This window comes from Micromys minutus, assembly GCF_963924665.1.
Source record: "Micromys minutus genome assembly, chromosome: 1".
In the NCBI taxonomy this organism is placed as follows: domain Eukaryota; kingdom Metazoa; phylum Chordata; class Mammalia; order Rodentia; family Muridae; genus Micromys; species Micromys minutus.
The window spans coordinates 254,790,577-254,806,464 of record NC_137969.1 but is presented as its reverse complement, the minus strand read 5'-3'; the positions used below and the strand labels follow the sequence as shown (position 1 = coordinate 254,806,464).

The window sequence follows — 15,888 nt, the reverse complement described above, 5'->3', positions numbered from 1 at the left end:
GTGCCCAAAGCAAAGAAAGAATACTAAAAGCAGTAAGGGGAAAAGGTCGTGTAATGTATAAAGGCAGACCAATCAGAATCACTCCCAATTTCTCAACAGAGACTATGAAAGCTGGCTTATTGCTGGACAGACATCAGGAAACCCTAAGAGAGAACAAGTGTCAGCCCAAGATGCTATACCCAGCAAAACTCTCAATCACCATAGATAGAGAGACTAAGATATTCCAAGACAAAACTAAATTTACACAATATCTGACAACAAATCCAGAACTACAACGAATTATAGGTGGAAAACGCAATACAATGAGGGGAACTACATCCTAGTAAAAACAAGAAAACTCCTAATCAAGCAAAATAAAAGAAGAAAGACAAACAGGAACAATTCTACCTCCAAAAGAAAAAATAGCAGGAAATAGCGACCACTATTCCTTGATATCTGTTACCATAAATGGACTCAATTCCCCAATTAAAAGATATAGGATATCAGACTGGATACATAAACAAAACCCAGCATTTTGCTGCATACAGAAAACCCATCTAAAGACAAAGACAGAAACAATCACCAAGTAAAAGGTTGGGAAAAAAACTTCCAAGCAAATGGCCCCAAGAAGCAAATAGGAGTGGTCATTCTAATATGGAATAATGTAGATTTTCAAGCAAAAGTTATCAATAAAAGATAAGGAAGGACACTTTTTAGTAATTACAGGAAAAATTTGTCAGGAGGAACTCTCAATCTTTAACATATATGCTCCAAATACAAAAGAACCCATATTCATAAAAGAAACACTAATAAAGCTCAAAAAATGCATTGCACCCCACATAATAATGGTGGGAGACCTCAATACTCTACTCTCAACAATGGACAGATCATGGAAACGGAACAGAACAAGGACACAGTAAAACTAGCAGAGGTTATGAACCAACTGGAATTAATAGATATCTATAGGACATATCATCCTAAAACAAAAGAATACATTTTCATCTCAGCACCTTACAAAACCTTCTCAAAAAGTGACCACATAATTGGTCACAAAAGAAGCCTCAATAGATATAAGAATATTGAAATAATCCCATGCATCCTTTCAGAACATGATGGTCTAAGGCTGGTCTTTAATAACAACAAAGACAACAAGAAGCCCATATACACAGGGAAACTACACAATGCTCTATTAAACGATAGCAGGAACAAAGAAGAAATAAAGAAAGAAATTAAGGATTTTCTAGAATTCAACGAATATGAAAACATAACATACCCAAAACTATGGGATGCAATGAAAGCAGCACTGAGAAGAAAACTCATAGATCTGAGTGCTTCCAAAAAGAAACTGGAGAGAGCATATACTAGCAACTTGAGAGCACAGTTGAAAGATCTAGAACAAAAGGAAGCAGATACACCCAAGAAGTGTAGATGGCAAAAAATAATCAAACTTAATTAAGGCAGAAAAAGACCAAATAGAAACAAAAAGACCCATTCAAAGAATCAACAAAGCCAAGAGCTGGTTCTTGAAGAAAATCAACAAGTTTAATCAACAGCCAGACTAACTAGAGGGCACAGAGAGAGTATCTGGATGAATAAAATCAGAAATGAAAGGGGAGACATAGCAACAGAAACTGAAGAAATTCAAGAAATCATCAGATCCTACTATAAAAGCCTATACTCAGCAAAGCTGGAAAATCTGGAATAAATGGATGAATTCCTAGACAGATACCAGATAATAATGTTAAACCAGGACCAGGTAAACCATCTAAATAATCCCATAACACCTAAAGAAATAGAATCATTCATCAAAAGCCTCCCAACTAAAAAAAAAACCCAGGTCCAGATGGGTTCAGCGCAGAGTTTTGTCAGACATTTATTTATGACATAATACTAATACTCTCCAAACTATTCCACAAAATAGAGTCAAATGGAACACTACCTAACTCATTTTTCAAGGGCACAATAACTCTCATTTCTAAACCACACAAAGACCCTACAAGGAAGGAGAACTTCAGAACAAACTCACTTATGAACATTGATGCAAAAATACTCAACAAAATCCTTGCAAACCGAATCCAAGAACACATCAAAACAATCATTCACCATGATCAAGTAGGCTTTATCCCTGGGATGCAGGGATGGTTTAATATAAGGAAGTCCATCAATGTAATCCACCATATGAACAAACTCAAAGAAAAAAACCACATGGTCATCTCACTAGATGCTGAGAAAGCATTTGACAAAATTCAACACCCCTTCATGTTAAAAGTCTTGGAAAGAACAGGAATCCAAGGCCCATACCTAAATATAATAAAAGCAATATACAGCAAACCAACAGCCAACATCAAACTTAACGATGGAAAACTTGAAGCAATCCCACTAAAATCAGGGACTCGACAAGGCTGCCCACTCTCCCCCTACCTATTCAATGTAGTACTGGAAGTCCCGGCTGGAGCAAATAGACAGCAAAAGGAAATCAAAGGGATACAAATTGGAAAGGAAAAAGTAAAAACATCACTATTTGCAGATGACATGATAGTGTACATAAATGACTCCAAAAATTCCACCAGAGAACACCTACAGCTGATAAACAAGTTCAGCAAAGTGGCTGGATATAAAATTAACTCTACAAAATCAGTAGCCTTCCTCTACTCAAAGAACAAACATGTGGAGAAAGAAATTAGGGAAAAGATACCCTTCACAATAGTCACAAAAACTATGAAATACCTTGGTGTGACTCTAACTAAGTAAGTAAAGGACCTGTATGACAAGAACTTCAAACCTCTAAAGAAGGAAATCGAGGAAGATCTCAGAAAATGGAAAGATCTCCCATGCTCATGGATTGGAAGGATGAACATTGTAAAAACAGACATCCTACCAAAAGCAATCTACAGGTTCAATACAATCCCCATCAAAATTCCAACCCAGTTCTTCATAGATTTGGAAAGATCAATGTGCAATTTCATCTGGAATAACAAAAGACCTAGAATAGTGAAATCCATCCTCAACAACAAGACAACCTCTGTGGGAACCACTATCTCTGACCTCAAGCTATATTACAAGGCAATTGTGTTAAAAACTGCATGGTACTGGTACAGAGATAGGCACGTGGATCAATGTAATAGAATAGAAGATCCAGAAATGAGCCCTTACATATATGCTTACCTGATTTTTGACAAAGGAGATGTAAACATTCAATGGAAAAAGGACAACCTATTCAACAAATGGTGTTGGTCCAACTGGCACTCAGCATGCAAAAGAATGAAAATAGACCCTTTCTTATCACCTTATACAAAGCTCAAGTGCAAGTGGATCAAAGATCTCCACATTAAACCAGGTACACTGAAACTATTAGAAGAGAAAGTAGGGAAAACCTTAGAACACATAGGCATAGGAGAAAATTTCCTGAACAGAACACCAATGGCTTGTGCCCTAAGGTCAAAGATTGACAAATGGGACTTAATGAGATTGCAAAGTTTCTGTAAGGCTAAGGACACTGTCAAGAAAATAAAACAGCAACCAACAGAGTGAGAAAAGATCTTCACCAACCCCACATCAGATAGAGGCCTAATATCCAAGTTATACAAAGTACTCAAGAAGCTAGACACCAGAGAACCAAACAACCCTGTTAAAAAATGGGGTACAGAGCTGAACAAAACTTTCTCAATTGAGGATTATTGAATGGCTGAGAAGCATCTAAGGAAGTGCTCAACATCATTAGCCATCAGGGAAATGCAAATCAAAATATCCATGAGATTCCACCTCACACCAATCAGATTGGCCAAGATCAAAAATTCAGATGACAGCAGATGCTGGCGAGGATATGGAGAAAGAGGAACACTTCTCCACTGTTGGTGGAGTTGTTAACTGCTACCTGGTGATTCCTCAGAAAAATTGGACATAGTACTACCTGAAGATCCAGCTATTCCACTTCTGGGCATATACTCCAGAATACTCCAACATACAACAAAGATACAAGTACCACAATGTTCATAGCAGCTCTATTTATAATAGCCAGAAGCTGGAAAGAACCCAGATGTCCTTCAGTAGATGAATGGATACAAAAAATGTGGTACATTTGCACAATGGAATACTACTCAGCCACCAGAAACAATGACTTAACCAAATTCTTAAGAAAATGGATGCATCTATAGAATATCATCCTGAGTGAGGTAACCCAGTCACAAAAGAACAGACATAATATGCAGTCACTGATAATTGGATACTAACCCCAGAAAGCTCTGAACACCTTAGAAACAACTCACAGACTATATCAAGTTCAAGAAAAGAAAAAAAGAAAAGAAAAGAAAAGAAACCATTGTGCTTAATCCTTACACACCAAGAAAACTTTGACTAATTCCATGTTACATCTTGTTTTACATGTACTTTATGTTTATTGTAACTAGTAAGATTAATGCACACTATCAAACCTTAAAAAAAACAAGCACTGACAAAAATGTATTCGTATACTTTTATGCAAAATGCTTAAAATTTGTACATTTATCTTTGTTTTTTAAAATAAAGTTTTTCAAAAACAAGAAAAGTGGTTATAATATTTGTTGCTAAGTTGTAAAAAGTGTCCTGTGAAAACTATCTAAGGAGAAAGTAGGAAGATCTTAAGTGGGGAAAGAGAAAATTTCTTCTAAGTGGGGAAAAAAATATTTCTAGGGAAAAGGTTTCTCAGGGGAACAAGTTCTTTTAAGAGAAAAAAAAGTCTCTCTCTCTTTGTCCTCAGTACTTATACATCTTTCAGATAAATTATCACATGTTACAAAGTTCATCACAAGTTCACACAAAAAATCAAATTGTAAATTGATATAGGAGTTTACAACAGAGAATGTTTACATGCATATTCATTAGGAGTAATTATCCAGCTAAACATCCATCACCTGTCTCAGCTCCAGAGTCACTAAAGTTTTAAAAACCATAACTAAATTTTTAGTGAAGTTTTATATAGATAAACCCAGTAAATATTTTATCCTCTGTCTTAGCACCTATAGTAAATTGTTAGTTCCCTTTTTATGACCTTTAATTAATTGTTTTACAACCTCCTGGGATGTGCTCTGAGTAGGAGAAAGTCTGGTTACCATGTAAGAGCAATTAACTGGTGACACTTGGGAGACTGGAAGAGTTCTCACTGCAGTTTTGACTGTCAGAAATTACCTAATGGCTGTCCCACTATAAAACAGCTTAATAATCAGTTATAATTTTAGGAATTCTTAAAGGATCATCATTAAAACTTAAGATGTCATCTATTTGTCTATATAACATCACTACATGACATTACGACTTCAGAGATCTTCAGAGATCTGCTCCAAAGGGGTGTGCTATTACCTCATGATTGTTATATATGTTTACTAATAACATAAAAGCATTTTAACAGCAGGAATCTTTCCTAAAATGAATCCCTTACAGCCTTGCAGAATAAAGGCGAACCAGTCACAGATTATGTACTAGTCTGAGGAAGGCCATCTCAGGATGATCACCTGCTGGTTATTAGCTTGTCCCGTTATGGCTCCTGACACAGACTAATTTCTTTTATGAACATTGATGCAAAAATACTCAATAAAATGCTTGTGAACTAAATCCAGGAACACATCAACGATAACATCTATTAAGACCAAGTCGGCTTCATTCCGTGGATGCAGGAATGGTTCAACATACTAAAATCCACCAATGTAGTCCACCATATAAACAAACTGAAAGAAAAAAATCACATGACTATCTCATTAGACAATGAAAACGCCTTGACAAAATTTAACACCCCTTCATGATAAAGGTATTAGAGAAATCAGGAATGCAGGGCATATACCTAAACATAACCAAAGCAATATACAGCAAGCCAATAGCCAACATCAAACTAAATGCAGAGAAACTTAAAGCAAATTCATAGACAAGATAAGGCTGCCCACTCTCTCCATGTCTATTCAATATAGTGCTTGAAGTTCTAGCTAGAACAATTAGACAACTAAAAGAAATAAAGGGGTTATAAATTGGAAAAGAAGTCAAAGTATCACTAGTTTCATATGATACGATAATATCTATAAGCAACCCAAAAAATTCTACCATAAAACTCCTGTAGCTGATAAAGACTTTCAACAAAGTTACTGGTTACAAAATTAACTCAAAAAATTAGTCATTCTTCTTTATAAAAATGATAAACTTGCCAAGAAAGAAATTTTGGGAACAACACCCTTCACAATAGACATGAATAATATGAAATATATTGGTGCGACTCTAACCAAGCAGGTGAAAGATCTGCATGACAAGAACTTCAAGTTCCTGAACAAGGAAATTTTAGAAGCTATCAGAAGATGGAAAGATCGCCCATGCTCATGGATATAGGCAGGATTAGCATAGTGAAAATGGCCATCTTACCGAATGCCATCTACAGGTTTAATGCAATCTCTGTCAAACTTTCAAGACATGTTTATAGACCTTGAAAGAGCAATTCTCAAATTCATATGAGAAAACAAAAAGCCTAGGATAGCCAAAACAATCCTGAACAATAGAAGAATTTCAGGAGAAATAGCCATCCCTGACCTCGGGCTTTACTAAAAAAAAAAAAAAAAAAAAATAGTGATTTTTTTTTAACTGCATGATTTTTGGTACAGAAACAGACATATTGATCAATGGAATCAAATCAAAGACCCAGAAGCAAACCCACACACCTATGGTTACTTGGTTTTTGATAAAGAATTCAAAACCATACAATGAGAAAAATATCTTCAATAAATGGTTCTGGTCTAACTGCATGTCTACATGTAGAAGAATAAAAATAGATTCATCTTTATTTGTATTTTTACAAAGCTCAAGACCAAGTGGATCAAGAGCCTTAACATAAAACCAGACACACTGAATCTCACAGAAAAGAAAGTGTAAATTCCCTTGAACATGTTGGTACAAGAAACAATTTTCCAAACAGAACCCCAGTGGCTAAGGCTCTAAGATCGACAATTGATAAATGGGATCTCATAAAACTGCAAAGCTTCTGTAAGGCAAATGATATTGTCAATAAGAAAAATGGCAGCCTACAAATTAGGAAAGGATCTTTACCAAACCTATATCAGACAAAGGGCTATTATCCAAAATTTATAAAGAACTCAACAAGTTAAACACCAACAGCTCAAATAACTCATTTTATAAAAGATGAGCCACAGAGCTAAAAAGATAATTCTCAAAGGCTGGACCTAGGCCTCCCTGCACATATGTAGAAGTGTACTTTGGTCTTCATGTGCATCCTGAACAACTGGAGCAGAGGCTATCCCAATAGCTGTGGCCTGTACATGAGATATGTTCTTCTACCTGGGTTGCCTTGTCTAGCTTCAATGGGAGAGGATGTACCTAGCCTCACAGAGACATGATGTACCAGGCTAGGGAAATACCCAGGGGGGCCCACTCACTCAGAGGAGAAGGGGAAATGGAAAAAAATGTGGGAGCAAGTAACTGAAAGGGGATCAGTGAGCAAGATGTAAAGTGAATATGTAAAATAATAACTTTAAAGAACACATAAAAAAGAAAATAAAAATGAAAGAACCACTTGATGTATAATAATTTCCAATCTCATATTGTGCTTCAGAGCTAGAGTAACGAAACCAGCATGGTGTGGGCCTTAAAAACAGACACAGTGATCGATGGGATCAAACTGAAGGCCCAGACAGAAATCCACATACTTATGGACACCTGATTTTTTTATAAATAGGCCAGAAATACACACTGGGAAAAAAAGACAGCATCTTCAACAAATGGTGCTGGTCAAACCGATGGCTCCATGAAAACATGTCCAAATAGAACCATATTTATCTCCTCTCACAAAACTCAACTGTAAATGGGCTCAAGATCCTCAACATGAAACCAGATACACTGAACCTGATAGCAGAGAAAAGTAAGGAACAGCTCTGAGTTCGTGGGCACAGGAACATAAGAACGCCATCAATGTGAGCACTCACATCAACAAATAATAAATAGAACCTCATGAAGCTGAGATGCTTCTATATGACAAAGGACACCACCATGCAGACAAAGCAAAAGCCTACAGAATAGGAAGTTTTACCAACTACACATCCGATAGAGACCTAATATTTAAAATATATAAAGAACTGAAAAAAATTGAACATCAAAAAAAAGTAACCCAGCTTAAAAGCAGGGTATTTATCTAAACGGTATTCTCAAAAGAAGGAACTCAAAATGCTAAGAAAATTTTAAAGAAATGTCCAACACTTTTAGTAATCAAGAAAAATGCAAATCAAAAGTACTCTGCAGTTTTGTTTTTACACTTGTCAGAATGTCTAATACCCAAAAAATGACAACTCATACTAGTGAGGCTGTGCAGTAGGGGGACATTCAGCGCTGGTGGCAATGCAAAATTGTATAGCAACTACGGAAAGCAGTTCCTCAGAAAGATGAGAATCAATCCATCTCAAAACCCAACTACTCGTGGGCAATAGACCCAGAGGATACTTCAATCTACCACAGAGACTCTTGCTCAGCTCTGAGTGTTGTTCTATTCATAACAGACAGAAATTGGGGAAAACCTACATGTCCCTCAATAAAGGAATGAATAAAGAAAATGTGGTACATTTACAAAATAATGTTTTATTCGGCCATTAAAAAATGTAATCATGAAATCTTCAGATAAATGGATGGAATTAGAAAACAAAAAGTCGTCCTGAATGGAGTAATCCAGACCCAGAAGTGTGGTATGTGTTTGTTTATGGGTGGATTTTAGTTGTTAAGTCCACAATAACCAATCTACAACCCAAAGAACCACGGAGATCAGGTATAGACCAGAGGCCTGAGTGCAAAGGGATGGATACTTCCCTGCAGGACGCAGAATAGGGATGGATGGATGGACAGGGCTTGAACAGGAGGAGCAAGTGGGGATGGGGTTGGGAGAAGGCTCAAGTGAGGGAATGTAAGGAGAGACAGCTAAAATTAAGGGCTACTTGAGAGATAATGTAGAAACCTAATACAGCAGAAGCTTCCTAAGATGTATACATTAATGAAGGTGATCTAAACAAAATTGCCAGATAATGGGGAAAACAGAACCCCAACCTGGTTATCTCATGTCACCAAATGAAGCTTCCAGTACCAGGACTAGGTTACATGTATCTGAGTTATTGGTTCACAGGGATCCCCATGGGAGTCCCCAAACAACCAAGGCTGTTGCCAAGACAGTAAAAATGGTCATGTGGAAAAGAATGGCCCCCATAGATTCCTAACCGTGGAAGCAGGGGCTGTCTCTGACTCTGTTGCCTGATGTTGGGATCCTTTCTTCCTAGGTCCACCGCATTTATATTATAACCTTCGCTTTAGTATTTTATGGGATTCCTGAGTGTGTAAATGAGTCTCTGAATCTTGTGCCTTCACTTGGGCTCTTTTCCTTCCATTGGGTTGCCTTGTCCAGCCTCATTGTGATGGTTTTATTTTAGCATATCATATTTTATTTGTTGTGTTTTGTTTTTATCTCTTAGAAGCCTGCTCTTTTCTAATGGGAGTGGATCCAGATGGAAAGGGAGAAAGAGAAGAACTGGGGAAAGTAGGGGGAGGAGAAACTGTAATTGGGATATATTTTAGGAGAAAATAATCTATTTTCTTTCTTTTTTTTTAAGAAGAATGGAACTTAATCTTTATTTACAGGACACGACAGGGTACAAAAATCTACATAGAAATAAACTCAGAAGACAGCTTCATAGAGGATTACAGTTTGTAACTGCTAGAGTATCGTTTCTTTTGTAAAAAGTGCTACAATTAAAAAAAAAAAAAACACCTAAAAAGAGTTCTTAGTAGAGAAACAGTAAGGCAAATTTATGAGAACACAGCACATAGCTAACAACTTTGTGCCTTGTCTGGGCATTGGAAGTTAAAGGTCCCAGGAGCTCCATCCTGAACTTGGAAGGCTTTAGAGGTAGTTTTTGGTACCACATTTTGATCTTCCTCTTTCTCCACCGAGAAGTACTTCTCAAGTAAGTGTAACGAGACCTTGTCTACAGACTCACTTTCATGACTATGTAGTGCTTCAGTTTTATCCAAGCCTCCACACTCTTCAGTCATTACACTGAGTTTTTCTGTCTCTCTTGTTTCTAGGCAGCCTGAAAGATATTTGAAATGGAATCAAGAATAGCCAGAATAATTTTGGTATCTTTTGCTCTCAAGAGGTTCATTAAAGGTTTTATTATCCCGCGATGAACAAGATACACAATCTGTTCAACAGTCTCACCATTGGTATAGTTGGTTATAGCCCTTGCAGCCTCCTTCTGGGTCTTAAAGTCTTCCTTAGAGAGGATACCAACAAGAAACGGGACTCAGCCATGATTCACAATTTGCTGTCTGGTCCTGGCGTCTGGCTGTAATATTCAACACTGTCCATGTGGCCTCTTTCTAAATATTAGTTTTGGGATTTGCCAGCAGGCTGGGAAAGATTGCAAGTGCCCCTGCATCTATCACTTTCTGAGTCTGTTCATCTGTTCCAATGACAATATTCCCTATGGCTCTTAGTGCTGGAGCCACAATTGGCAATTCAGTGGCTCCTAGATGCTTCACAATTTGGAGAACAACTCCTTTCATCACAACCATCTCAATGTGCTCCTTTGGACAATCTGTCAGGTAGGAAATAGCCCAGCAGAAATCTGCTAATACTTCTGGATAATTGTGGTGCAGGAGTCTAACTAAAGTGGGAAGAATCTGCTCAACAGCATCTAAGGCAGGGGTGCAGAATTCTTGTTTCATCAAAGGTTTGAAACCGTCCAGGTAAGATTACGTAAGTAACTACATGCCAAGGATGACAGATTAGGAACTACAAGAAGTGCCAATAGCCAGTCAATTGCACCATGTTTGGTAACTAAGTCTCAGAAAGCTGAACCATCACCTGCAATGTTTCCAAGAACCCATAGAGCTTGCTCACTGATGTGATCATGGGGAGATGCCAAGAGAGAAATTAATGCTGGGATAGCACCTCCACCCACCACAGCTTTGGTCTGTTCAGATGTTTCAGAAGCCATGTTGGTGAGCGCCCAAGCAAATTCAAACTGGATGGGACTGCAATCAGTTTTTCCCAAGAAGGACACAAATCTGGGGATCAAACCAGCCCACGTGATGTTGTCTACAGGATGCCATTTCTCTCTAAAAAGCAGTTTCTGAGCAGGTTGAGTAGCTTGGAGCTCTCTTTCCAAATTGTTGCTGTTTATTCCTTTAACAATGTCCTCAGCAGACCAATTTACAGTACCCTTGTTGCTTCGGTTTTCCTGTAATGGAGAAGTAGCATCATCAGGAAATGAGCTGACATTTCTGGTCATCGTTTTTTTTTTTTTTTTTTTTTTTTCCTTTCCTGGGTTCCACATTAACTTCTATTCAACCGCACCACATTTCTGTCTTTCCCCTTGTTCTTGAATGTGTTAAGCAGGGCAGCTGTTGAATAAGCATCCTCATTGGTGCACATGGTTGCAGGGAGGAGAAGGAAAGCTGCAAAGCTGCACAACTGGCTCAGACTTCCATGGAGGTTGGTGTGGGGCTCTCATGCTATGGGTCGGCGGCTGTCGAAACATCCACTACCTCTCAGCCCTCAGACTTTGTCAGGATCTGTTTTCAGTAGAAGGGGAGAAAAATGAAGATAAATAAATAAAAGCCTCTTGTTCTAATTCTCAGTGCTGCACTGAGTGTAGACCCACCAGTCTGGAATAAAGACTTTCAATAAGCTATAAACTGTGTCTGTGTGTTCATCCCTGGTGGTTTCCCTATGATAAGGCAAAGATCTGCAAGTAGCCTACCTAGTTCCCTGGCTGGAGAGCTCATATTGGAGATGTTTCAAGTGTATTAGGATTCCATATAACCCCTCCAGTGGCCCTTAGTTTTATCCTGTATCCCTCCTTAATTCCTTTTTTCCTCTCTCCTACTTGATCCTCCTGTTCCAAACCCTTTCCATCCATAACTAGAACTATATATCCTATTCTAACTATAACAATATATTCTATCTATAACTGTATATTCTATTTCCCCTTCCTAGGAAAAACCTTCCCTCTTTCCTAGTCCCTTACCTTGTTGTTATATGAGTTGTAGCCAGGAGATTTAACACCTAACATTCAGATGTAAGCAAGTACACACCATGTTTATCTTTGACAGTCTCAATTACCTCAATGAGGATAATTCATTTCCTCTAGTTCCCTTCATCTGAAAATTTCATGATTTCGTTTTTTAACTGCTGAATAGTATTCCATTGTGTAGATGTAACACAATTTTCTTAACCATTTATCTGTTGACAGACATCTAGGCTGTTTTCCTGGATATTATTAATAGAGCATCAATGAACATGGTTGAGCAAGTGGAGTAGATGGGGTAGTCTTTATGACATGACACAGAGGGTTAGAGCGTGGTGGGGACAGCATGGATTTATTTTGGCAGCAGTAAAAAGGGAGTGTGGGTGTGGTAGGGAAAGTGTGAAGACAGAGTGGAAAACATGAACCATAATTTATGTGCGATGCTGAGACAAGATGGAGACAGCATGGACAAGCAGGGTCATGATGTGGTGACAGCATGAGACATCAGGTAGGACACTGGGGCAGGGCAAGAATGACATGATACAGAAGAAATAGCATGGCCACAGTTTTGGGAAGCCATTGAGATAGTGTAGGGGACATAAGGAAGGTATGTGGGTGAATATGAGTAAGAACAGTATGGTGACAGTGTGGGGTCATCATAAGAATAACATAGAACATCACAGGGACAGTGAGAGAAGAGTACCTACCTTGTGTGCACACCATGAGCAGGAAGAGGCTAATGGTTGTCCAAAGCCCATCCAGCTTCCTATCCCGGGCGTCAGCCCAGATACCATCCAGTTCCAGCCCTGGACAGAGAGGGCAGTCAGTGTCTTTTCCAACATAGGGATGCTGGGGGTAATTTCTTTTGTGGCAAGGTGATGCAGAAGAAAGGACCCATGAGCTGGTCTGGCAGGCCCATCCTGGTACCAGCTTCCTGCCCTCTCTAAGCCAACAGCCCTCTCCCCTAACTGTTCTGGCTTAGTCACTGGGTTCAATAGACACATTGAACTTAATGGTGCAACCTAGATGATCCAGGAGTCTTCCTTTCCTGCCCTACCTCTCAGTTCCGAGTCTACTTGACCTAAGGCCTGTACTCCAGTAGGCAGTGGCTTGGCAGTCTACTCCGCTGAGTGTGTTGGCCTTAATGACTTATTGTATACATAGGTTAGACATGCCTCTGCAGTGTCACAGACACCCTTGGTCAGGAAGAAAGGAAAGGGACAGATAGAAAGAGTCAGAATTTGTGTGTTCTTTGTGTTCCTTTTCTTAAGAGATTATTTGGGGATGTCCCAGTTCAGCATACTCTTCAGCTGACTGTAGGCAGAGATGAGAGAAGCCCCTTTGAGACAAACCTCCTCTTCTGTTGAGGGATGACAACAGACCTGGCCAGATATGTACAAATGCTCTGAGTCTGATGGTATGGGCTTGGACACTAATTAGATTCCACAGTGATTGACTTAGGCACACTGGTTAACCTCAGAAAGAACCAAGACATTTTCAGTGGGTCCTGGGGAAGTGTTGGGTGGTTTATTTGTGTGAAGAAAAGGAGAAAAGGAACACACAGGAATCCGTTTCCCTAAGAATTAGGAGGGCTTTCTGAGTGATGCGCTCGTTCATCCACAAACCAGGTCTTCTATGTATGGTGGTTGCACAGAGCCTCACGTACCACAGAGCAAGTGAAAGATTTCCCTCCCGCCCACTGCTCTTGTCCATAGTAATGTTACTATAGGATAAGGACCTATCAGAGCCCATGATCATATTCCTGTAGTTCTTCTCAGATTTTTCATGACTATAACACTCCACATCGATGTCTCCAGGATAGAAGTGCATGACCATGCAGATGGGACTGACTTTGTTCTTACTCATCTGCTCCTTGGATGGAGGCATGGTGTATATCTGAAGCACCTGGACATCCCCTCTTGGAGACAGGGGCCACAGCAGTTGCTACCAAAGTAGAGAGCTTTGTCAAGCTCAATACCCTGCCCATCACAGCCCAATACCATCTACCTCCTCCCAGATCCCACCTTCAACTTTACAGATGGTTTTCTCAGTGGGGACTGGGAAGGGTGCACTTTTGACCTTGCATTTGAATTTCTTGCCCCTCAGTCAATCTTGGCTGAAAATGCTGATCACCTGGAAGGTATTGTTATATTGCTCATTGCAGGCCAACATCTGAGTCATGCGCACCTGATTATCATTCACAAACCAGCTGAATTAGACCTCCTGGCTCAGGGCCATACATGTGATCTTTGGAGTCAGAGAGATCAGAAGTGAATCCTTAGACTTTGGATGAAAGTTGAAGAGAGACATCCTCACCCTAAGAATTCAGGAGCTGGTGAGGAGAAATGGAGCCACCCTACAGCCTGGGTACTTTTCTTCATCCTGGAGCTGGAAGCAAGGCTAAGTGATTCATCTGGACACAGGGGACACTTGATGAGCCTGGCCTCAGAACCCCAAGATATTCTATAAGAAAGAGTGAGCAGTAGTAAGGTCTGAAAGAGAGAAGGCACCAAGCCAGGGAAGGGAGGAGCTTGACTCTCTGGTGTGAGTTCAAGTCAGGCTGGTTCTGAATATGGTCTTTGACAAGTAGGGTGACCAGGAGACAGCATGTGATCCACCACCATGAAGGATCACTCCCTGAACGAAAGGAGCATAAACAGACTCCAGACGGCAGACACACAGGGGCTCCTATCAACTTGAACTGTTACCGTCCCTTGTAAGGGCTGCCCAACCTGATTTGTCTAGGCAGGAGGCTGATCCAGCTTGACATCCAGTAGACTCCTCAAGCACAAAACTATCCTCTCACCAGTTTTCTTGTCCACTTGGTCTTGCTGGCCAGGTAGACTACATTACAGATGAAGGTCTTGCTAGCCCAGGTGCTGCCAGGATTAGTCATTAAGCTGCTGAGAGAGTAGAGCCCAGACTGCAGAACAAGTAGGAAGATGTATACACCATTGAACAGAACAGGGATTCTAGGGCATAGACATTTGTTCAGGTGCACCACTGGACAGGGAGCCAGGGTTCCAGGACATAGTAATCAACTCAAGAAACTAGCCTTTGACCAGGCATCCCCAGATCACTGTGGAGTCAGAAATGTCTCCACAGCCAGGATCCAGAAAGAAAACATGGGACTGTGGTTCTGGCTACAAGATAAGAGAAATAAATATGTGAGTGTCCTATCAGACATAGCTGGGCCCAAGACCTTGGAAGCCATCTTCCTAATCCTTCCCAGGGCCCTGACCCCTTGCAGGGTATTTTCTAATGAACATCTAATGAGCTCAGTGCTATCTCCCCTACTGCCTCTTCTCTTATCCTGAACCCCACACTCACCCCTACTTCCTTCTATATCACTGGTGCCAGTGTCTCTACACACAAGGAACTCTCTCTTTCCAAGAACCCCCAGCCTCAAAATTTAGAGTATACCACCATTCTTAAAGAAGATAACCATATTCACATCTCCTGTAATCTTGGCGCACCCCCTTCAGCCCCAGAACCCTTAAGACCCTGCCCCCTTCCTCCTAATCTGTACTTTACCCTCTGACACACACCTCTCTGGTCCTATGTAGTCATCCGTTTCTTCTCCCCATCAGTCCACTGCCCTGTGCACCCCACATTACTGTAGTGCTTTTACTCCTTGCTTTCCCTCAGAGTGGGGAATCTGTCCTCTGAACAGCCCATATTTTTCCTTTGCCATAGCCATGCCCAGGGGCATTCCCTGCCTAGGTCACCTCACAGTATAGCCAAAGGTCCCTCCAGCCACTAGCACGGGTTCCTTCAGTAGCTATGCCACCCCTGGATGTGAGCTCAAGTTTAATCCCTTCTGTTCACCATCCAGCTCATACTCTGTGTTCTACCCACCTGCTGTCAGCCCCCATTC

At 40.1% G+C, this 15,888-nt stretch overlaps 1 pseudogene across 1 annotated transcript; it reads right to left on the bottom strand.

Annotated features, from left to right (window-relative positions):
• Positions 1-9,807: 9,807 nt before the first annotated feature.
• On the bottom strand, positions 9,808-11,416 carry LOC308418105 (importin subunit alpha-1-like; annotated as a pseudogene). Its single transcript has one exon. The product of its transcript is annotated as an importin subunit alpha-1-like (transcript).
• Positions 11,417-15,888: the final 4,472 nt, after the last annotated feature.